Here is a 26,100-nt window from a genome sequence, read left to right as displayed (position 1 = left end):
TATTAACAATCCAGATGCACTAGCAGTTATTAATATAATAGTATTACCTTTTTAGACTCTATGATATGTATAAAACGACGAACAACAAAATTGCAAACGTGACACAATATACCATGTGTTGAATTATCTTTATCAATTACTTGCTCAACAAACTGTATACGCTGTTACATATTATCTTTACTGGAACGTCGATCATGTATCCATACAATACTCCAAGTTTGATAAAACATTTATATGGCGTAGTTCAATTACATTTGACATATTGCAGTTTAAATATTGATACTGATGTCTGGACTGCGATTTAACTACGCATTTGTTTTTGAAATCTTTATCCTTAAAATCGACAGTAACCTTTAAAACCATTTGCAGACCGAATACGACATACGTTTTACGCTTTAGATAATCAAGAAGCAAGTTAAAATTGATTAAACAATGCTAGGCTTCTTACACCAGATCATTTTACCAGACCTGCTATTAATCAGCAGCTAATTGAATGCAATGTAAACAGAGAATGTTTCCAAGAGGAAAATCAACGAAACCAATATTCAATATATAAAACAGAGCAGAACAGAACAGAGTAGTGTATTTTGACTTAAGTATATTTACAGTTCATCTTCATACACATACATATGCAACAATAGCATGTGTTTCAAATAAATACAAAACATATATCATTTTAAGGAAGGATCAAATTAAAAAGAATGAAATACATGTTTTCCTGAGAATGTTATATGGATGTGGTTTATACATAGTTACCACGTATAGTCAAAACGTGGTATAATAATTGCAATACGTGTTACATTATTATATTCTTATAAGATTTGTGGAAAATATATCATTTATACTATATATATAATACATTTTGAAGCACTTAAAACATATCAATAGCTTGTTTGATTGGCACTATTTCTTTTGAACAATTAAGAATTTCCAAAAACTTAATAAGATTTAGGCTATATCTCTAATACTTTGGAATATGTGTATTCCTAACATGGGCATTATAAGGACATATACGGAAACAGTGAAATTCATCCTCGATATCAATAAAGTTGAATTAAACACATGTGTGTTGATCTTTTACAATATTCTGGTATCTACCCTGGTCTCTATACAAGTTTTGAGACGATAAACGTAATCTAGCAATACTGTTCATATAATTTTTATTTTCAACAATATCAATATACGAAGATCTTTCCAATACTGAATTTATTTCCTTATATAAAATTATTGAACTTGATGATGCTTCACTTGTATTTCAGTTGGTAATATACTGGTCACGTTATTTGATTTTTAGTAACGGGATAATTGATTAGATATATCAAATTCGGGGAATAGCCGTACATTGTGAAACCGGTTTGGTTAAGAATGACCAGAACTTTTGATGACCAATTGTTTTTGTAATTTTTGCTTTCGATTTCTAATCTCTGTAATGGTACCATGTGTTTTAGAATACAATAACCTTGTTCTACTGTACATAATTTTAAACAGTATTTTACGATCCTGACATATCTGTCTAAATACAAATGGAATCGACTAACTTCTACACATGGCGATAAAGAGTTTGTTGACATTTTTAAATTGAAATGTCTACACTATTTAAGATGTATGCGCTCACTCTAGTACGCTATGATAAATTCCCCAAACCTCAATTATAGTGTCAAGTTGGTGATACATATGCGTTGCATAGATTTAACATGATATGTATAGGTTCGTTCATGTTTCTTGTTAGACAGAGCAAAAAATTAATTGCTCTTCATGCTAAAACCAAATGATATTTTTTAATGTTTCCTTGAATTAAATCTCATCACACACACCCGTCCTTTTAAAACAAAGAACGTGTGCATTATATTTATGTGTAATAGCAAACGGCTTTGGTCAAAGAGATATAAATCCAATACCAGTGATAGATGTATTGATGCCGAGAACAACTTGCAATAAACGAATCTTAAGAATAATAAGCGTCAGTTGTATTAATGCTGGTGTTGTGCTTGTTATGTTTTCTGGGATTTCCTTTCAAATTTGGTTAATAGCACTAATATGAAAGAGTTAATGGTAAAAATATTATCGCCTTTGTTATGTTACTGGAATTGCATGTCTTTTGCCATAACTATATGGTCTACCCATTGTTAGTTCCAAATACGTAGCAGCTGTTGTTCATATGTAAATGTATCAACTATCACTTTAGTGTATCCTGAACTTAAGTACAGAACAGTAAACATACATAAACTGCATATACATCAATAAGTGAATATTTATATCAATTGCTAAATTACGTATCTAATATTAAATGAATTGGACTGTTAATATTCAAGTATGCATACGCACCATAAATACAATGTTATATGAATTATTTGAACGGTGAAAAAATGAAATAATCACTTATGCAATTTTTAATACATTTTGCACACAGTTTCTGTTTTTTTTTCTAGTTTTTCGTATCAAATATAAGATTATAACACACCGTGAGATGTACGATTAGCTTCAGAAATAGCTTTGTTATGATATAAATATAAGGTTTGAAGATAACACACGACAGGGTGTGCTGAAATGGAATAAAGATAGAAGATATGCCAAGGATTTCGGAGATTTATCACAAACAACGTTTGAATATTTAAAGTGCAATCGGTATTATCGAAATTATTTTGGCACACATAATCTTTCATGATAAATGTACTTGTACACGCATACATATGTTGGTATTTTTTCATGTATCGAACCAATATCGCAATATCACATAATTAATTATATAAACGTTAGGCCACATCCGTTTTCTTGATAACTTATCTTCCTTTTTGTTATATCAAAAACTACAGTTTTACCATTGAAAGAAAATGGTGTGTGATGTTCAAACATTACGTAAAATTTGATCTTACATTAACATATATTATATATAAACATTAATTCATTCAAGTTAAGATGTACTTATATGTAAATGTAAGTTACACTTTGAGTGAACTAACACAAGCATACATAAATACGGTTGTTATATGCACACAATGGTTTGTTACGCAAATTCTTTCCTAACACGTATATATTATGTTTATAACATTCTGCTAACGATTAAGCTTTAAATAACATAAATAAAAATAAAACACATAACATCAGTTAAATATTGAACCTACCTTTGGTTTAATTGCATTGTTGAATAACCACGTAAAACATCACCAGTGTCTACCATTTTGTTATATTAATGGTGAACAAAAGTTATCAAACCGCGATAAGGAGCCCATAGCCGTAAGAATAATCGTATTCCAAATATTCTAATTTTATTTTACCATTGATTCATCAATTAAATAATACAATATTTTATTCGTTCATTATTGTCACAGCACTTAAAATAATACAAGTTTACAACATAAGCTGCCATGTGTTTCTGTGAATCAATTGGATTACAATAATTCAACTTAAATTGCGTTTCCCTATTTTGGTTTTACTGCTTACTATTTCAATAGCAAATATAATAGTTTAATATCGAACGGAAAATGTTACATTATATGTGATATGCGATAATGCACTTTATTTTTATTTCTCGAATTATATTAGAGTACAACAGTGCGCATACAAATCGTGAACATAGGAACGCGCCATGTTGACATAAACATGGTCATCGTCAAAAAAGTATATCGCAAGCAATCACTGCGACATCTTGCTTTTAAATATGGTTTTTAATTTGTTTGTATACAAGATTATGTATGTGATACCAGATTGTATCATTATATTGCAAGTAAACGTTTGAACATTATGTGATGCTCCATTACTAGCAGCTACTAACTTTATGCATACAAAGTTGTATGCAACCATGTTCAACGGAAATATATACATAAACACAATATACAAAAATAGCAACAATGCTTGAAAGTATACTCAAGTTATATTTATTGCAAGTCGGTAGTCAAAACCCAAACAGTGTGTAAAGTGACGCAAATATACACCGCATGCAATACCGTGTCTGGTTAATGTCTCTCTAGTGCATACAACACACACAGCAGAGTGTTTCGTGAAATAAATAAACTTTACAATCCTCACATACTTTTTTTCAACGAATGAGTCAGTTACTATGAGTTTTAGACTATACACATGACGATATTATTTGAGTTTCGTTTTGTTTATAAAAACAATCAAATGGCGACAATTTATCTGCAAAAACGGTAAGAGTTGTTCTTCGTGCTATTGTAAATATTTCGCCGAATTCCAATGGTTCAAACTCAAACATCATTGTCGTAATTGAAATCGATGTTCGCAAATTGCTTTTATGCTCTTAAACCTGGATATATGCGTTTGGGAGTAAGCATTGAGATATCCCATCGCCCTTATATATGTGAACGTAAATAATACAGATCCATCCCATGTTTCGTTTCTCAACTGATAAAGCTCTGATTACAAAAATTAAAGGTAACATGTATATATGTATAGGAAACACGTTTTATTTATCAATTAAAATCATTCCAGTCAGACACTTATATACTAGGCACTGCTACGACCGGATGCCGTAACATAGGACGTCACGTACTGATGACCTGGGAATAACCAATCGAATCGTTATCTTTAAAAGCCTTTAACATACCATTTGTTACATTTGTAATCTGAAATGATAAAGCTTTTGAAAGCCAAATGCCTGCTAGTATGCGATATAGCCAGATCCTAACAGAGACAAGTAATTTACGAACTTACATATTAGACTTTACGAGATTACTATGAAAATAGATCATGAATTGCATCGTGTTTTTCTTTGGTATAAAACGTTTGCTTTTGGATATGAAAAATATATCTAGGTCTACAATATATAATCTTTTTATAAAATTTACATCGTGTAATATGTTTTTGTAGAAGTAATTTAGGTGTTTTTTTTGGTATCACAAAAAGGTGCCTCATATTTTGTATTTTCTTAGTTCTTTACGAAAACACGTACATAACTATGAAACAATATAAAGTTTTATAAAATTGAACATCAATGTATTGAATTTCTACACAAACATCATTAATAAGTACTTTGATGTAGTTTAGTTACACTTATATTAGCAAAAGTGCGAATATTAATAACACATTATACGTTTTTATTTCAGAAGCTATTTACACATGCATTAACCAAGAAGAATGTAAAAATAATTTGAAGTTTCGTCACATTTTATTATACACAAGGCGTGTTGTCAAGATTCATGACTACACAATAATATAGTTCTGGTATGAAATACAATTCAGTTTGCCACCGCAACATATTCAAACAAATTTTGGAAAATGGTCTCATTATGGGCGTATGAAAGCAAATGACATCATTTAATGACTCAAAATGAAGAAAAACACATACATAAGCAGCAGAATAACAACGAAAATAAAAAGTATTGGCGCAAAGTAGGAATAAAATGTATACGTGTAGCTAAAAACTCCTGTCGTCGCAACAACCGTTGCCACTGTCGATGTGATATTCATTTTATAATATGTTGAGATTTTTGTCGGTGTTTCCTCAAAACAACACGTCAATTTTTAACCATAAACCACTTCGGTTGTCTTCGGATGTCTTCCTGCCATGACATCTAGCTATGCGATGCCATCAATTGTCTTGTGGCACGACTGAAGTCGTATGGTATCCTTATTTAAGAAACGCTAACATGACACTGTTATATGTAACGAACTTCCAATTCCTGTGAAATATTATTCATTGATATTTCCCTATACGAAACGAAGGCTTATGCGTGTATACACAGTGTATAGTATTTTAGATCATCTTATTGTGTTCACATTAGATGTTGTAATTTTCGTAGCGGAGGATAAACTATCTTGATATGTAAACAATGTTTTTTTCAAATGACCGCTCACATGGATTTATGTTAAAAAACAGGCTTTCATAGAAGACTTGGTAGTGTCTCTATGTTCTTAATCAGTCAAACAAAATGACGTTTTATCGTGTGTTACAAGTTATCTTTTTACTTATAATAATCCATGTGTATAGTGTTCACACATTTGTTTTGTTCGGTATGTTGGCATATTATTCCATTGTCCTTGAGTATGTATTCTCACATTCATGTTTTTAACAACAGCTCTGCTTTTATTTTTGTTGAAAACTATTCATAGGGTTTTACGAAACAACATTTAATGTGACCTTACTAGATTGCAAACAGATTCGGTATTTTCTGCTCATATACACGATCGTTTACTATCTTTTCGCATTCATATATTCAGAATATTGTGTACGCTGATAAATGCTTGTAGATATTGTGAACAATTAAAACAGCTTTCATATATTTTTTTGAAGTAATTAACTGTGTAGATACTTAAAAAGCTGCTCTTTGTTGAATACTCACAAGTTGGTGACCGTATATTTCTCACCTTTTAATCAAACGATACAAATGAAGCAGACATTGAATTCCATAATATTCACATGATGGTATCACTTGCGTTTGAGATTGTTTGCACGTACAATGCATTGTACCTCGAAGTATGCCATTCAAGATATCATGAAGAAGAACAGTTCGCTTATTTTTTCCAAAATAAAATATGTCGTCAAAAGGCAACACGAAGACGCAACTTGTCCCCTGTGTTCATATGTGATAGGAAACACTGGAAAATCTTGTTTGAAGAAGCATACAGTTTACAACTATAATTGAACATTAAACCCATGATAATCTGATCCATACTGTTGCTCTACGCTTTGCTGTGATAAACATTTCTCCTGGCGTACATCACTACGCGGATACCACGCTCCTCTAAAATGTTCTTTTGATATCCGATGCGTCTTCGATCACAAAATCAATAAAAAGCATCGCATGGTTTCTCGGAGGCTTATACATACTGAATCGATGTATCTCGCACAGCAAGATAAATACGGGAAATGACATAATGAAAAAAATATCCTATAAACCTCAGTGATTTCTTGCGATATAATTTCTTGACGATAACAATGTTTATGTCAACATGGGTGTTCGTATTTTCACGAGTTGGATGTGAATTGTTTTGCACTAACATGCAGCAATAGAAGTTAAGTGTAATATCGTACACCACAAATCATGTAAGATTTTTCCAATCGATATTAAACTTTAATATATACTTTTTAAATGTTGACCAGTAAAACCAAAATAGTGAAATGCATTGTTAGTTAAATTGGTGTAATCCTAATTATTCAATAGCACACATGGCAGCTTATAGTGTGAACTTTTATTATCTTCAGTGCTGTCACAAAAAGCAATGATTTGTTTAAGTCGTATACATGCGATAAAAACAACAAAACGTCGTTTTTCTCAAATGCTGACAAGAAATGGTTTGATTAGAAAAAAAAAACAAAACAAAAACACAAATACAAAAAAACTTTTGACAATTGTTTTTTATTTTAATTATATAAACCCGTATACATTTTTTTGAATATAAGATGTAACAATACCATTTAAAACAGTTTAATATTAATATTTTATTTGTTATTGCTTTCAGAAAAAAGGTTTCTTCTTGAATCTGCTTTGGTATGATTCATAGTTAAGAAGTTCGTGAAACCAGATTTTATAATTATAAGGCAATTATAATACTGATCAGCGTGCGATGCTCCATTACAAGCAACGATTTGTTTAATATATACAACATCGTATAGACAAGGAAATATATAATTGAAAACATAATAAAAATGGTCCACGACATTGGAAGGCATACGCCTGTTTTAATTATTACAAGTCGGTTGTCCAACTACATACAGTGTGTATGAAATAAATAAATGCAATTACGAACAAAAATGCAAGTGTCGGGTGTATGTTTCTTTACTTAATACAACGCACGGCCGACTGATTGATGATTTTGTTTTTAATTGTACAATCCGTACATACTGTAGTCTCTTGTCTTTTAACGATTGAATCACATATTCGATTGTGATGCTTATGCCATATTAAACGATGACAAAATTAAAGAACCCATATTTTAACACGGAGATTTGAGTTTCGTTTTAAATTACAAAGTTAATGACACAATATCTCAATGAAGATAGATGTGGTTTTTAATTGCAATTGTGAATGTTTTTCTCGCATTTCCATGGTATCAACATAAGCACAAACAACATTATCATAAATTTCGTAATTAAAATACATATAAAAATATCTTGAAACAAAAACACCAAGTATTTTATATATTAGTTTTGGTGAAGAGATATCCCAATGTTTTTATATCTGCGAAAGTAAGATAAAACAGACTCGTCCGACGTGTAGTTCCTCATATGGAAAAGCTGAAAAAACAACAACATTAAGGTTATGCGATGCATTCTATACGCACAGGTAATTAATATAATTAATTACATTCATTCCAGTCAGGCTCGTCTATACTTAGCAATAGATCTGATCACAGTAGAGTATATTCTTGGCCGAAATGGAAACTAAAAACTGATTTGTTTTATTGTCAGGATATATCACATAGCAGGGACAAATAAACTAGTAATTTGGCATTGAACCGTTCATGTAATTGTGTCTACATATAGTATTCCAATGAGAATGGGAAATTGGGCAAAGAATCAATCGTTGACAAAAACGTTTGTAAAGAGAAATGATTACTGAGACGTATGTAAAGAGTGATGGATTGTGAAGACCATGGTTTAACATATCTGCTCTAATAGTCACGTATGCTTCCAGATATTATGGGCATAACTGGTTGTTAAGTGAAAATTGCAACTCAAAAGATATTAAACTTCGTATGAAAAATGTTGACATGTTAATAAGTAAGCAAGATCTTATGCTGAAATCAACTAATATTCTATAAATCATTCACTGGTATTTTGCATCAATTAATTTACTAGCATGACTTAATATGTACATTTATGTTGGGTGGAAAAAACACCGCAACTTATGACAACCATTACAATAATTTGTTGTAATAATTAGTCCCATTTTGCTTGCATGAATATAATGTTACCTTTTCACGTTAGAATTCATGATATTTCTTCATATGGGAATCTAAAAAAAAGTACTATAAAGAAATATCCAGTGCCATAACTCTTGCGGGAGTCACCTATTTGCGCGAAACATACATACATTATCGTTTTTCAGAATGTTATCCTAGTTAACAAACATTCATATCACTGTTCATTGCTGAGACGTGGATACGCATTGACATATTTATTTTCGATATATCACATACTGAGTATTTAATATTAAACTTAAAAAAAATGCGACAAAAATGAAAACAAGTTACTTTAACGTTTTTTTTTTAAATAAACATATGTCTATCCACGAAAATATTTCCAGACTTGATCATGGATGCATGCAGTTAATCAATGACCAGATTGTCTGACTCTAAATGCAAAATGTATATAAGATATAAATGTATATGCGAATGAATACTTCCTCTATTTATAAACTCATGTTATTAATGTTTACATCAAAATTATGTTGGAGCGCTACACATGAAAATCTTAATGCACATTCACAAAAAGCAACGTTTGCCATTTACAATTATAAAAAACACATTATGGTATTTCCGATTAAAGAATTATTTATATTGTTCGATAGTATGATAACACCGATTCTTTGTTATGGATGACACATATGGGGATAGGAATATATTGCCTCAAGTTAACTTGTACAAAACCAATTTCATAAACGAATTTTGCATGTTAAATAGCTTACTAACACATGAATTGTTCATGGTGAATGCGGACGTCTCCCATTATGTGTTACCTTTTTTTTCAATTTTATAAATATTGGTAAAGTTATTAACTATGCCTTATTTTTTTAAATATAGATACTCTAAACAATTTTATATAATGTTAAAAGCGTTAGATATATCCGGGAGGGACTGTCGGGCTTCTAAAGTCAAAATAATGTTATATCGTTATAGCTTAAGATATGAATAAATTAATCAAGAAATTAGTGCTGTAATTTTTTCATAAGGCACTTTCGCAAACGCAATTCTGAGTGTTATACTCAAAACGGCAAAGTGAAATAAACAATTTATCTCACTGTCGTCATATACAGTATTATAAACCAATGATATATAATGAAATATATCTTACCACAGAACACATATCACTTAAATATAACATGTCATTGTCTTACTGTAGATGTTCTAAACATAAATTAAATATTGTAGATAGCTAGACATTTAAATATTTGATGATATACTATGTTATTTTTGTCTTGATAACAATAATAAACGTGTTATTGATTGTGAATCAGCATTTTCTATTGTTTACAATTTAGAGATACTCACTGTGTTTTTCATTCGAACCATGGTGGTTATTCAGTATCTGATTGGTAGTCATAGATCAACTATTCATTAAATTACACATAAAGTCACAACTTGTGTATACCATCTGTTAAACAACATCAATTCATAACTATGTATTTCTGTTTTATCTACCCCTGAAACAACATTTATTCATAAATTTTTATTTCTATGTATATGTACCTAAATTTTAACTAAATAAGGATAACGTTAACTATGCGATTGTATACTGTTTGTGTTAAATTTGTATATTTGGGCCGGTAGCCTTTATTTACTTCAATAAAATTGTTTGAGTTTGAGTTGAATAAATGACCAAAGAGTAACCAGAATGTTGCTCCTAATAATGCATTTCTTAAAAACATGTTCATTCTGTAACTTTCCTTATTAAAACACAACATGAAAAGCATAATTTTGCATCTGATGATGTTTCAGCGAATTGTAAGTTTGAGTGTCGGTGCTGCTTTTCATTTGCTAATGTTCAAAGTATCACTGTGTATCACTGTATATCCTGAAATTAATTACCGATAGTTATGTGAAAAATATACAGATAATTAACACATTAAATCGGTGCAAATCTAGTTATTATAAATAATGAAATATTGAACACATAGCACAAAATTTCTAGTATTTGTAGTGTTTTTATCAAATACAATTTTACTACATCAGCTTGTTAGCACAGGTGGGTAGCGTGTGACTATGATATTAATTAGTGAAAACATCCTTTTGAATGATAAATAATCATATTATAACGAAAAATAACTTTTCTGAAAAAAAATATTTCACTATCAAATATATATATATAACAAGGTATGCAACTCAAAATCAGCCCAAAACGGGGTGCATCGCTTTGAACAGCCATATCTTAATCAATTGTGCAGCGATTTTCACGATCTCGGTCTTATTCAACGCAGAAATGAATTTCCTTTCTGGAAATGTATATGTCTTGCAATATTTTTACAAATGCTGGGTCAACTTTTAAGAAATAACACGATACACAACTCGCATGACCCAGTTGACAGTGATCATGCTGTCTTTTAGACTGAAATCTTCATGGAGTAAAGGGCAACTTCCCTACAAAGTTCATGCAGTTCGATACCATAATTCAATAAAACGTATGAAAAAACATTATTACCGTTCTTGTCGTTACATTCTGCATCAAGACTAACTGTCCAGCGCCGTTTAAAACCTTTGTTTACATACATTTCAACTAACTGACATTTTAAACATACGAGTGATTTCATTGGTCCAATGCGGAGGTGTGTCTTTACAACTGGAGATATTATTCATAAAGACAACATGATCACTGACAACTGGGTCATGCGTGTTGTGTATCGTGTTATTTCTTAAAAGTTGACCCAGCATTTGTAAAAATATTGCAAGACATATACATTTCCAGAAAGGAAATTCATTTCTGCGTTGAATAAGACCGAGATCGTGAAAATCGCTGCACAATTGATGAAGATATGGCTGTTCAAAGCGATGCACCCCGTTTTGGGCTGATTTTGAGTTGCATACCTTGTTATATATATATTTGATAGTGAAATATTTTTTTTCAGAAAAGTTAATTTTTCGTTATAATATGATTATTTATCATTCAAAATGATGTTTTCACTAATTAATATCATAGCCACACGCTAACCACCTGTGCTTGTTAGTGCAACTAGCATCAAAAATAGGTAAATTGTCTTGTAGACAAATATGTGTTTTGTAGATAACACGTGCCAGGCTAAGCGGACGTGGTTTGGGATAGTATATATATTTTGAATCCTTATCACTACCATCGGTTTAATATTTGCTGTTAAATCGGCATTATTGCAATGTAATGCACACGCGATCTTTCACGGCGCATGTTTATTTTAACGTATACATATGTTTTACAAGTTGTACTGTATCGTAGCCATTTCGCAATATCAAAAACATACTTTAAACATAAAGACATATCAGTTTGCTCGGTAACGTTTCTAAAATCCATTGCATAATGACCACTTTTGTTTATTTTTAAAATATTTTGTAAAAAAGAAATGAAATGATATTGTGTTATAATATTCAAAATCAGTCACTTAAATATACATGTGCGTTAATACTAGTGTAAGTAACTCTTGCCGAAAACTAATACAAACATACTCAAACATTGATATAATACGCACAGACGCGTTTATACGTTAATTTTGACTTAACACTAACTTCAATAGGTAAAAAAAGTTAGAATACAACACGAATTCACAATTAAAATACACAATACTTTTGATGTTATCCCATTCCAAACTCATATACATGTCTATTTAATTTTAAAATAATCATAAACCGTTAATTATTGATGAAGATATATGATTCCATAAAACTATGTGTCAGTCAGTTCAAGTTTTAATCTAAGTACTTAAACATATAACAATTGTTTATTGTAAAATTATTGACGACAAACACACATAAGTGAACTGCATAAACCATTTAGGTTGACTTATAATCATCGGCACATTGCATATATCATTAACAGAAGAATGACAAAAACAAACAACAGTGGTGTAACATAATCAAATAAAGTATGCAAATACTTCATTGCATGTGATGCTACCGTACCAACTGCAATTGTAGAGTTGTTCATGTTTGTCATGATTTCTGAAAGTACATTAAACAATGACAACGATATCCATCTGTGTTTCTTGTTACGGATTCGGCCAATTATTCACTCGTACTATTTGAAACATCTTTCCTGTTGTCAAGTTGTCAAGTTGAACCACCCTTCTTTAAATTCTATGTTTTATGTCTAGGTTCTTTATCTGTCAAGCGAAAAGACGTCAGATCGTGTGTACCCAGTAATTCATGTACACATATATAGATTGCTATATTTTTCTCACATTAATTTAACCGGTTTGTTTGTATGAAAACTATACGTTTTACAGGAAATCGTTTGCCTTTGATATTACCTTTATTTTATAAATGTTACCAATGACAACGTAAATTTTCACAAACCTCATTCAAAGGTTAATATGCAAACTCAGCTCGCGTTGTATTGTTGATGAAACATATCCTCTTTGAACTCTTAAGCTGTTTGATATTGAAGTCTATTAAGAATCTCCAAAGCTTCATAGAATTCAAACCATTATCCAGGAATCTGCACGATCTGCAACTATCTTTTCTCCTTAATATATCCAAAAGGTTGGTTCAGTTGTTAAATGATAGTAGATATCTTGTACATTTAAAACAAACATTTGTCATAGCTCTTTAGTGAAATATTTAACTGTAAAGAAACATTCTAAAATATTGCTCTTGTAGATTACTTAAAAGTGTTTTACTTATATTTATCACTTCTATGCTAAATAAAACAAATTACGACGTTGAATTCCTATGTATGCACTGTATGGTATTATTTGCGTACAGATTCATTTACATGGTATTTATTACACCGTATCTCCATATAAAATACCACGCAGCAAAATAGTTCGCTCATCTTTCCGTTCACAATAATAAAACATCAACACGATACGTAAACATACACACACTAGACCCAATTGGTCCATTGTGTTCTTATGTGATTGGTGCCAATTGAAACCACTGTTTTTGATATCACACAGTTTCGAAATATATCTGAACATTAAATCTATGACAATCTGTTGCATACATTTCCTCTTTACAATAGCAATGATTAACGATACTCCAAAAACAAATCACTGCGCGGAAACCGAGTCCCTCTTAAATGTTCTTTCTTTATCTTATGCTTCTTCGATCACAAAATCAATAGAAAGCGCCACCAGGTTTCTCGGAGGCTTATAGTAATTGTATTGACGTATTTCGCAGTGCTATGTACACATGAGAAATTATGTAATGCAATAAAACATTTTCAAGGGCGAAATATCGCAGTGATTGATCGCGATATCAACTGACGATGTCAATGTTAATGTCTGCATGGCGTGTCCGTATTTTCACGATTTTTATTTGGGTGGGCGAAAAGATGCGGGAGTTAAGTGATGAAAGACTGAATATATTTAATAAAGGTATATGGAAGAAAAACATAGGTTACAACACATGTAAATGGTTTACAAATATGTGAACAAGTGGACATGAGGTTGTAAGATAAAGCATGATTGAGGTATGGGGGAATGTAGGAGGGGTGGTAGATGTGTTAAAATGTTTGAATGCGTGAGGGAATTATGGGGTAAATTGGAAAATAAATAATTGAATGAGCAAGAGAATAAGCTAAACATGATGGGTATATTTTCATTACAAGTATTATTACAAGTACTTGCAATTTGATAATGTGTTGAAGCAATAGAGAACATTTCACGGATAGGCGTAAGCATGACATATTTATTTTGCGAGATAGTTTCAGCTGAAAACAAACAAACAACAGAACATACACAGAAGCTATTCTAAATTCACGACCGATGTGTGTGTTCAAGCTGTTAATTACCATACAAACTCGCCACATATTATGTTACCACAAAAACTGACGTGAGCACAATTAATTATTATCTGAAACAAAAAGCTACACTATTGTGACTTAAAATAGAATGATACCATTCCAACGGCCATTTGTATTTGTAAAAATATCATTAATCTAAAATACTTGCACTCAACCTCGTACGAAGGTACTGTTAGCATAGAATCAACACAACTTCACTCCCCTCGCTTGTTAAACGTAGCATTTATTTAAACAATTAAAAAGCTCAAAGCAACATAACAAGTGTTGTTACCAAAAACTAGACACCCTAAGTGTTACTGTACTGTATGTGTGTCTTCCATAAGCAATTGAGTGTTTCAGAAATGTCTCTTAATTAAATATCCCGAAGAATCTTCATTTGTTTCTTTAAGATAAATTATTGTATTATACTATATGATACATACAAAACGAAGGAAAATAACATCGTTAACTAAACAACATTTATCTGATTAAATGTGTTACACCACAAACTGTATAAGCTAATATAGTGTTACTTCACATAAACAATGGTCTTGCATGCGTTTTCTTCCGATGGTATCAACAAATGTGCATAACTCCAAGAAACTTAATAAACCATTCATATTTGACAGTTGGTGTTTTTAAAATAAGTATAATGCTTTCTGGATTGTTAACGAATAAGTACGCACTTGTTTTGAATGTAATGCCTCGCGGATAAATGACGTTGTAATGAATAACATAGAACAGTTCAAAAGCAGAATTACACTGCAGCATGTTAATATGTAGACGGTTGGTAAATTTAAGTCGCAGATTAAAAAACAACAGATTTCTGTGATGATATAAGCAAAATAAACTTCCGAAATTGTAGAAATGTAATGTATTAATTATTCATTTTTGGTTTAAATATAAAGATTTACTTTATGTTTTATATTTTTATATGATGTATATATTATACATTCAAAAAGTGGATAACTTGGATTATAACATTTGCAACTTTTTTACAATTTTAGGCCGAATAAGAGGCGTTAAATCAAGCTATTTAAGATATATACTCAACTACCAAATTAAGTTTCAACGAAGAAACACATGGCTGCTTAGATCGAATCGTTTCTATCAGATCAGCTTTTAATAAGCAATTAATTGAATCTGGAGCGAACTGAGAAACCTGTCCAAGAGGCAAATCAAAGAAAGCAATCTTCTATATTTAGACTAGGTATGATATTGAGAAGTTCTCACTAAACAAAGTAATCCGCATAAATGTCTAACCTGGGCAGATCAAGATAGAATTGATGTTCGTTCATAATCGTATCAGCGCAATTCATATCTCAGTCGTTCATGTATCTAGGTGTCATAGTTGTATGCAACATATGATTCGAATTTTTCTTTATATTTTCAATAACAAAATTGCTATTTATGTAATGATAATGACAACTCATATATTTGATACAACAAGTTTCCTTGTTTTAAGTGCATCGATTTCGGCTCTAAACGACATTCAGTTGTTAAATTGTTCATGCAAACTGCATATATTACTTTAATGTATTTTTTACTGCAGGAAAAATCAATTATGTGACATACAATTATAATTAAGAATTATTTCAAACCTTTATTGTATCAAAACGTTTACATGCGTTTTAGGAATCGGTAGCAAAATTGTATTATTCTGTTTGTAAATAAACAAATCGTAAATTGCACATACGCATGCTGTTTTGGACTAATATTATTTTTTGCAAATTGAGCATACTTACCAAAGGTAGATATTGAAATCGATTATTACCTTATAAACAAATAGGCGCCCCATCCACCTATGTTAAGGCTTATGCAGTGGCAAATATAACGTTATGCCTTTGAAGCTCTTTTTCGCGTCATTGCCTAAAGCGCACGTGATTATGTTCCTACGCAACAGAACTTAATCCGACACATTGTGGCATATTTCTTGTTTTTTCTTCATACCATATACACTACTCTATAGTTACCTTTGCAAATATCACTTGCATGAATATATATATGAATTTTGAAATCCATAAAATATAATGAGGAGATACAGTTTTCTTAACATCCGCTAATCTATAATTTAAGGCAAGAGACAACATACCCTTACAATAATGGACAATACATGACACATCACATAACGCGTTGAAATATTTGAAGGTGAATTAACCGCCTTGTTTAAACCAGTATATTTTCGCACAATTGCATACAAAGACGTTGGCTAACTTTTAGGGCGATCTAACAAACACTCCTCAGTGGGGATCTCCTTGACTTCCAGGTCGCTAGGCACCATATCCACTACGCCACGAGGACTTTCTTTACCGCCTTGGAAAGGTCAATGCTAAGCATTAAGGGTTATAACCACTTGTATGACGCGTTGAAGCTGTAACATTGCAGAGAATGAATTTCCAATGACTTTCCGATTATCACAAAAAAATAGGAGTGTAGTGTGCCACTTAATCAATATTGATAACTTCTTAGATTGTCAAGATTGCTCACTGAAAGGTAGTCGTATTGAAAGGCCCCTTGTATATTCGAACCATAGTAGACGTACACAGAACAGCGAAAGTAACCTTAACACGGCAAAACATGTATATTCATGAAGATGCAAGACGTATCCTAGGCAAGATATGGTGAAGAGACAACACACACATATTTATAAGAATATGGACGCTACTATTTAATTATGAAAAACAATCTTACAAACCTTTATATTTATACATTCTATATACAACTAAACTAACATAAAGTTAAATATTCGAATTATTTTGAAAGAGAACTTATTAGCTAAAATCATGAATGTCTCTTTTGACAAAACATTCAGAATGAATTGTAATTCTTTGAGAGTTTGTAGTAAACAAGTTTCGATTTGCGTCTATAAATTCTATGAAGACGTTAAATTTACAGTGCTCGCATTTTTTTATATTCAAACTGAAAATTATTTTCCGTAGGTACTAAACATTTATTGTTTATAAAACGAGTTAGTTATTGGTTTAGTTTGTGGTATACTTGATTTGTGGACATTTTCTGGAAATACAGAACAACAGGTACACGAAATTGTTACATTATATAATTTACGATTTACTTTTTTATAAAACTAAACTTCAACGGATTATATATTATGTTTTAAAATGGTGGTAAACGCATTATGAAAGGTTTCGGAATGTGTATATAATAATAAAAAAGTTTATCACTAGATGTTTAATGATATTTCTAGTTTCTTAAATATAGGTACCACCATTGTAAACTGTAAAAGCAACGACCATGTGTTTGAGAGAATGACTAGTCTCCCCATTTATTTTATTTGAATTGTGCATGTTAATGTTAATAATACTTTTTTTAATATTCTGTCTATGATGGTTTTCTTTGTTGTTTTGTATCAGGCCTTCATTAAATAAAATACTAAAAGGTAACCCGATATTTTTTCTAATTATGTTTCTGAAGTTTCATTTTGTATAATTATGTGCCCCTTGTGTGTTGTGAAAAATATATTTCCTACACTCTACAGTAGGTACAGCTTTTCGTTCAAATTACGTCGGAGTTGCTTGTCATTTTTATATTTATCTCATATTACTGTAGTGTATCCTGAAAATTACTAAGTGATACATATGAACGCTATCCAAACATATACAGAATACATATACAGAAACGGTATTTCTTATAAATATAAATTCATATAAACTGGCATAGGGACTTTGCAATTTAGACAAAGAACACTTTACAACACACACCCGTACGCATATCATTTCGGTTGAATACGACTTTTCTCCCTTATTTATTTTTTTTATACACTACATGCAATAAAAATGTAAAAGGATTGACTTGTAATCTTAAACATGCTCTAATAATTAATAATAAAATCTTTAATATGCTGCGCACACATTCTTATTGTTTCTTGCTATGTATCATAACGTTGCCGACACAAACTTGTTAATACGCTCAACATCAAAAATACATTGTGTTATGAAATAAAAAAAAATGGTTTGCAAATAACACACATGTTGTGTGGAGATGGAATTACGATAGGCTTGGATACCGGAGATGTGTCGCTTATATTTGCAGTTATAACGGTATAATCTCAATGTGTTTGGCGCGCACAATCTTTCACGACGATTGTTCGTATCTTAGTGTTCCTAATTTTGTATCCTTTTATTAATCTATTGTTGCAATGATACCTTATCTAAGAATATATATATTTTGAACTAGAGGACACATTTTGTAGATAACTCGTATATTTATTTTAAAGTCTTAATTTAAATTAATTTCATTCATTACAATTCGTTGACGTGAAATATGTTGCAGCCAATCACACATAATTCCAGTTCTTGTTAATACATTAACCTTAAAGTTTCATTTATAATCATCGGCGAATTACAAATATCAGGAACAATAGAATGACAGGCACACATAACAATGGTGTAACATACGCAAACACAGTATGCAAGCGGTTGACGGAGTGGTGTGCTATCGCAACGACTGCAATATCGTAACTATAACTATTCATGTTCGTGTTTTCTTTTTATATAAAGCTTGTCTTGATATAATAGGAATCGCATTCAGAAATATCTACGATATTCGCCATCGGTTCTTGTTACGTATGAGTCCATTTATTCAAATGTATTATAGGCCACATCTGCGTTGTATTCTTGGACCCTATACATGGTAATACATGTTTATGCTACAAAGTTCCTTACCTTCACGATTTTTAAACAAACTATTTTATCTCTGATATAGATCTTTATCGTTTTGTTTGCATGGTAAAGTGGCATCCATTAAATTAACTGACCATCCTGACGTTTAAACTGTCTACTTGTTGTTAACCAACATCTTGTTAGCCTTTGACGCACGCAACTTTAACGATATCTTAAATTACAAAGACATAAAACTGTATTTGCGATTTAGATTCATCTATAATCGGTTTATAATTTAAACCAAACACATATCTGTGTATGTTTTCTGTACAACTAGGATCAGTGTATTCTCGTGTCAATATCCATTCGCAGTACTCAACTTTGATTATTGCCGACTGTCGACAAGGTCATGCTATTAAAACACAGCGAAATATAAGGAAGTACGTATCCACACATGTCATTAGTATTGAATGAAGAATTTCATTACACGCAGTTGTCAAAACGTACATGTTATAAGATGCGTATCTACTATTAGTTGATCATTTCTAAATATTCCGCAAGACGACTGCAATAAATTCAATTTTAGAGGCAGGCACACCAGAACATCAGCCTAATATAGCAATGTAGAAAAGGAAATGTCCATAGAAACGTGATTCAGTATCAAAATAAGCGATGACAGCAAGTTGGTAGTTTTTTGTAGTTCAAAATTGACAAATGAAAATAAATATGAACAGTACGTCTCTAATTGCTTTAAAAGTTATAATTATTAAACAAGTATTCCGTAGATTCACTTTGCAACTTTATATTTTCGGACCGAGGTCGTGCTCAATATTGAATCGGAATTTTGGATTGATGTCATATTTTAAATACCATGTAAAACATCATTAGAGTCTATATTTATAATAATATTTTAATATTTATCATGAACGACATTAATATTTAACATCATTTAAGGGAAAGAAAAGGTGCCAGCGTGTAAAAGATCATCGGTTTTCTGAAGACTCTGGATTGTGTATACGAAGATATTGTCCGACTAATGATTAATCAGCACAAAATGAAGTTTCAGTATAAAATAATTTAATGGAAACGAGACATTTAAGAGGAGAAACTCTTATTAAATACTTGCTGTTGCTGTATAAATAACGCTTTTTCCCATACTTTTTAAACCACAAAACACACCGCTGACGTTGGTAAATGTTAACACCGAATGGTAGCAGTCTCGCCAATAATTGGGGCTTAACCGCTTTAAAAGCGCGTCGAACATAACCTACAGGCTATCATAACAAAATACATTTAATACATTGAACGGATTTCGGTAAGTGCATGTGTATTGTTATATTGTACAACACGTGTTTTCACTGCCGTGTATCTGATCAGGAAATCCGTTTCATGTTTCCATGTTTCTTAACGTTTCAAGCACATTTATATCTGAATAAGGCTGTAAGTATCCATTGTGTTATTGCATGGAAAATAAAAATTATGTTATATGATGTTACATTTTTTTTCCAGTAAAATAGTAATAACCAATTCTAATAATATTCGCATATTCTTTGAAACTTGTCAAGCATTAAAAACTTTAAACAAAATACCTACAAAACTAGCTCTTTAATGAAACTTTGAATCAAAAAGCTTGTGTAAATATACTGTAAACTATTAATCATTGTGAAATTCCAGTTTAAAAAAAAGTTTGTGCATTGTTTGGGGCGGTGTAGTTTGTAAGTGGGGCTGTTTGAACCATTAATGGTGTCATTTTGACAATGAGCGGGGCCAATTTACCAACTTGAGAGCAATGGACACGTAAATATATAGCCTGCATGTGACATTTTTTACGCGAACGTTCAATTATATGAATGCAATGTATGCTATTTAAAGGTGACAATTACTTTACGAATAATATCAGTTGTGTTCAAAGTTATTTATCAATTGATAAAACAATTGTGAGAACTTTTATAAAGTGGCGAAAATAATCGTCGAGAACTTGTATGGGCCATTGGAACCCTAAATATGATTAAATATGCATTTAAATGCTCAACAAGTAAAGCCCTACTAATTGATATGTAGTTAAACTGTATTTTTGTTCTGCTGCTCTGATCTTTTTGTTTAAACTGCATATTTGCTCTTTTAATCTTGTAGATCTTTAAAAAGCGTTACTGAAAGCAATTAATTCAAATAAAAAGAGCAAGAACAAAATATTCGGAATAAGAATCAAACGTGTTTTACAATAACAGTTTAAGACGAGATACAATTTATGTAACACGCACTGTAGTAAATGCAATATGTATTTATATATACCAAATTTATATATATGTTTAACAAATATTACAGCTTTTAACGCAATATCTATAATTGGTGTATTTATTTATAACGTACCTCTTCCGTAGCATACAAACGTTCAAAAAATCTGTAGGCATGTTATATTGTAACAAAAGATTAATGTGATTTGAAAATCTTCACTTGCTTGAATTAAAGGACTAGCGGACGTTGATACGAATTCCTCTCATGATAATATGTTTGGAGTTTCTTTTTTGTCTATTTATTGAAAAAAGTCAAATGAAACATTTTTGCATTGAGATATGTTAAAGTACATGACATTGTTGCACCATACGCGATATTAATATAACTGTATGTTGTAGGTATTCATTCGGTAAATGAGTTCTACAGGTTGGTATCCGTATTAAATTCGTGCTCAAGAACCGGGCTGGGGCTGCCATGGTATATACGGGAAATTAACCGTACAGCGACATTCTAAAGTAAGTCGTTGGCAGTGTCCGTAGTGATCCGTATGCTGTAAAAGACTCCCCAAAACACACAAACTTGTTTTTGTTAATGAAGTGTAATTGAAAAAAAAAATTATTTCTTTGTATAATCTTATGAGCAGAGTTTTAAACGGTACATATAAATAACAACGCAATTGCCATGGTATGTTGTCTAATAAATTTATTCTATACTGTATTTCATTACACTTCGAAGGAATTGCTGCACCACATGTAGCAACCTTGTTGCGAAGGAAATGCGTTGATTTCTTGGTCACCCTGTGCGAAACATCCAGTTCGCTGGACACACCTTAGTGCGCACCAGTCGAACGTCCAAATGGTTCGCATTCTGCAAGGTTGGTATACTTCAGGTGTTTTCTTCAAACAATAAGCGTGGACTGAAAAAATCAACGAATACGTTACGGTGTACCATTAACTCATTAAATGTATCAAGTGATATATATGAAATTCAATATTATATTTAGCAACTCAGTTACGACTAAAAAGGCGCCATACACAGCTATGCCAATTTTGTTATAATAATATTTCGATTTAAGTCCATTTATGTTTAATGATTGCAGTCCATTTGATAACTTTTAGAAATTTATATGAACTTCTCGCCCGTTTATCAATATGTATCTGATACATAATTTTCCAGAATATTTGTCGTTTTTGAATGTAACTGTACATAATATTGCTACAAATACATACGGCCTAAAGGGAATGTGTCCCACTGGGCATGCGCATAGACGACAACGGTGGCCACCACCAAGATCATTGTGAATGTGTTAGCCATCTGCAATACAAACATCATATATATATATATATATATATATATATATATATATATATATATATATATATATATATATATATATATATATATATATTTATATTTATATGAGAAAGAAATTGCTCAACAATTAACTCTTTACACTGTTTGAACAATTTCTTTCTCCTAGTTTTACTTATTACTTATTATTGTTCTTGTATCCTCATAGGATCCAATGTTTTTGGAAGTATATTCGTTGGTGTTTTATTATATTTCTCAACCATAAAAATATACATTTAACGCATTTTTTTAAATAAATGTAAATAAACTATATTAAAAGATGTCGAACAAATACTTTATACATCTTTATGAAATATAATATTTTACATGTAGGATAATATGTATATACTTCGTAAATATTTTAAATCTAACTTGAATTGTATAAGCATTAGTGTTTTTATTGTTTTTTTTAAGATGAACAATTTGATATGAATAATCAATTAACTATTGTTCATGGTATATATAACAATATAACACAAATTCAAAAGCACTCAATTTACGAAACTCGAGAATTAATATACAAAGCTGTATACAAAAAGAATAATGAATAAATTGAGATAAGTTCATTACCATATTATGAAGAGTGTATGAAAATAAAGGAATCTAACCCAAAGGTCGAAAAAAGCAAACATCAATAAAATTAACATCTTACCTACAATCAAGAAGAGTAGTCTTAACGTGAGATTAATTAATTTATTAGACAAAGTCCGAAGTTAAGTGACTTTTCTACGGAAATATTGCTCTTTATAAACCGGTATTACGACTTAGGTGAGTCACAAGTGTGATATTTACAATGATTTATAAATGCATTTTTTTTTCAGAATGCGGATGTTGTTTGGCCTTGATAATAATAAACGATGTATACATGATCTAAATAGACTTAAACAATTATAATAATTCACATCTTAGTATCGAGTTAAGCATCTAAGATGAGAACAATTGTTCCTTTTAACGAACATATGTAAGTGTACCTTGTGTTTACTCAGTCCGTCAAGCACGTACTGAAAGCAATGTCAATTGTCAGCAGAACACCAACACCACCAGAGACAGTTGCAGGTAACTGTTTTCTCACTAAACTGACACACGTTCTTATATATACCGGTATATGATGCAACACGTGTTTTCTTCTTGTTCTTCTTTTTGTAATCTAAAAGGATTATGTGCACATGTAATCTAAAAGGATTATGTGCACAGCCGTCAATGAATGGGTCTGCAGCTATATTCAACACTGTAATCCCTGATATTTGCATATTTGGACCATCTATTCATGATTAATGCATGTTAACGAAAGCTTACTTTCATTTCAAAATGCGAGAAAAAAACAGCAAACGTCTGAACTAATCCTTTATTGCAACTGATCGTTGTAAATCTTGAAATATAAGTTTTGCACACATGATATTATATTGTAAAATAACCCACGGAAGTTGTTTCATTTTCGTATGTATGATTATAACTATGCATTAAGTTGCATATCCTTTTAAAGCATTTACGTGTCATTATAAGAGGGTTGTCCAGAAGTTTAAATGATATTAACATGTGTTTCGCATATTTTTCGCGACTTATTATAATTAGACTTAAACAAAAACGAACGATACAACGAGTTTATTGGAAACAATATCTCACTTTTGATTATCGTGATTGTCAACTTTGAAATGGTCAATTGTCTATTGTAATATGATAAGAATCATGCAGTTTGGCCATTGACACATAACTTCTTAAATAATTATTTTTAAATTATTAAAATGTGTACCAAAAACTGTTATAACAAACCCAAGTATTTTCTCTGAGCAGGCATTCAATTGATTGCCCACCTTAGGGTTGATTTTCTCATAAAACTATCTGTCGATTAAGCTCGAATTGTTTGGATTTAATAATTTGTGAAAATCACACACACGATATTATTTTATTTATTTTATTTGTTGAAAGACAAAATATCTTATATTTGAATAAGTAACACATTTCCATGCATGCTAATATACTATCTCTATATCTAGCCAGTGAAAGGGAGGAAAGGATTGAAATTGACCAATCGAAGGAACTTGTTGTTAAATGCTTGATGTTTTGTTGTTCAAAATGCAGTTTGTAATATGGTAATTATATTTTGGCGTTCCAAAAAGTTTTTCTTCTGTTTTGTTTTCTACAATCTACTACACGCTCGTAAACAAAGTATGTCATTGATCCGTAACCTTTTTATTTCTCTATGCCTGCAGATAAAACGGTTTACTTAAATGCGGCTTTTCAGTATTTAGCAAAATGTTGAATAAAGATATATAAGTTGCTTTCCATTTTGTATTACTCGAAAGCACAGTTGCTTTAATTGAATTTGTGTACATATATGTATACAGTATATATTTTATTTGGCGAATTAATGGGAACCAACTTTTTTCGGGTCTGTGTGAGGGGGGGGGGGGGGGGGGGGGCCATACTATAACTTAACATCAAATATATTGAAAATATGTTTTTCTTTTTGTAAATAAACAATACTGTTATAGTTTCATGATTTTATGGAAGATCAGAAATCAATTTCCATCTTAAATATATAGTTGCAGATAAAAAACGTAAAAAATAAAGAATGTTTCTTTAATATTGTGTATTTTGATTGTGCGTTGTTATTGATGTAAGTTTATTTCCGTGCCCTGTACACGGCAAACATGATGATATGTGTGGAGAGGCAGCTATGTTCGACCTCATTATTTTCAGTTCTGTGCATTACGGAGTATAGCAAAGAACGTATGTCTAAACATAACGCACCGCACAAAACAGGTATAGAAGCGGTTTGTTCATGCGTATGGTTGTCTCGTGAGTGATGGTCACTCAGGCGCACATAGGCGGGAATGTGCACGGGGTTTGCATTGTGTGGTCAGTTCTACGCTTGACTTAGATCAGTAAACTTGTGTTCGTGTGCAAAACCTCGTTTTCAGCAATGGAGACAAGCGAGTCGGCTGGCATAAATGGCTACATAGAATACATAATAAAAGATGCAGTGAAATCCAACAACGACACGTTATTGAATAGCATAAGCGGAATGATAAATAAGATGAGTGTGAAATCACAATGGTCATTTTTAGACGTTCCAAAGTTTAAACGAAAAAGTAATGAAGAGCAGTACAAAAGCAATTCCAAAATATTGGAAAACATTGATTTGGCAAACACAGCAATCGAATCAAACAACACTCAGTCCGCAAAAGAAGCTCTAATGGAAGGTAAATGAATCGAATAAATTTGTTATATAAACATATAGCAACACGTGTTACAGGTGCTCGCCTTGCGTTTGAAATTTGATGTACATTACTATATCATATTTTGTTTTTC

At 31.3% G+C, this 26,100-nt stretch overlaps 1 long non-coding RNA gene across 1 annotated transcript; it reads right to left on the bottom strand.

Moving 5' to 3' along the window:
- Positions 1-22,132: 22,132 nt before the first annotated feature.
- Positions 22,133-23,845, bottom strand: LOC127841471 (uncharacterized). The gene is made up of 3 exons (XR_008030998.1): positions 23,760-23,845; positions 22,668-22,752; positions 22,133-22,354 (listed from the first exon to the last, which is right to left on the bottom strand). It is a non-coding gene; the product is annotated as an uncharacterized LOC127841471 (long non-coding RNA).
- Between the last annotated feature and the right edge of the window lie 2,255 nt (positions 23,846-26,100).

The sequence above is a fragment of the Dreissena polymorpha genome, chromosome 8 (assembly GCF_020536995.1).
Source record: "Dreissena polymorpha isolate Duluth1 chromosome 8, UMN_Dpol_1.0, whole genome shotgun sequence".
Taxonomy (NCBI): Eukaryota; Metazoa; Mollusca; class Bivalvia; order Myida; family Dreissenidae; genus Dreissena; species Dreissena polymorpha.
This window is presented reverse-complemented; position numbering and strand designations above follow the sequence as displayed.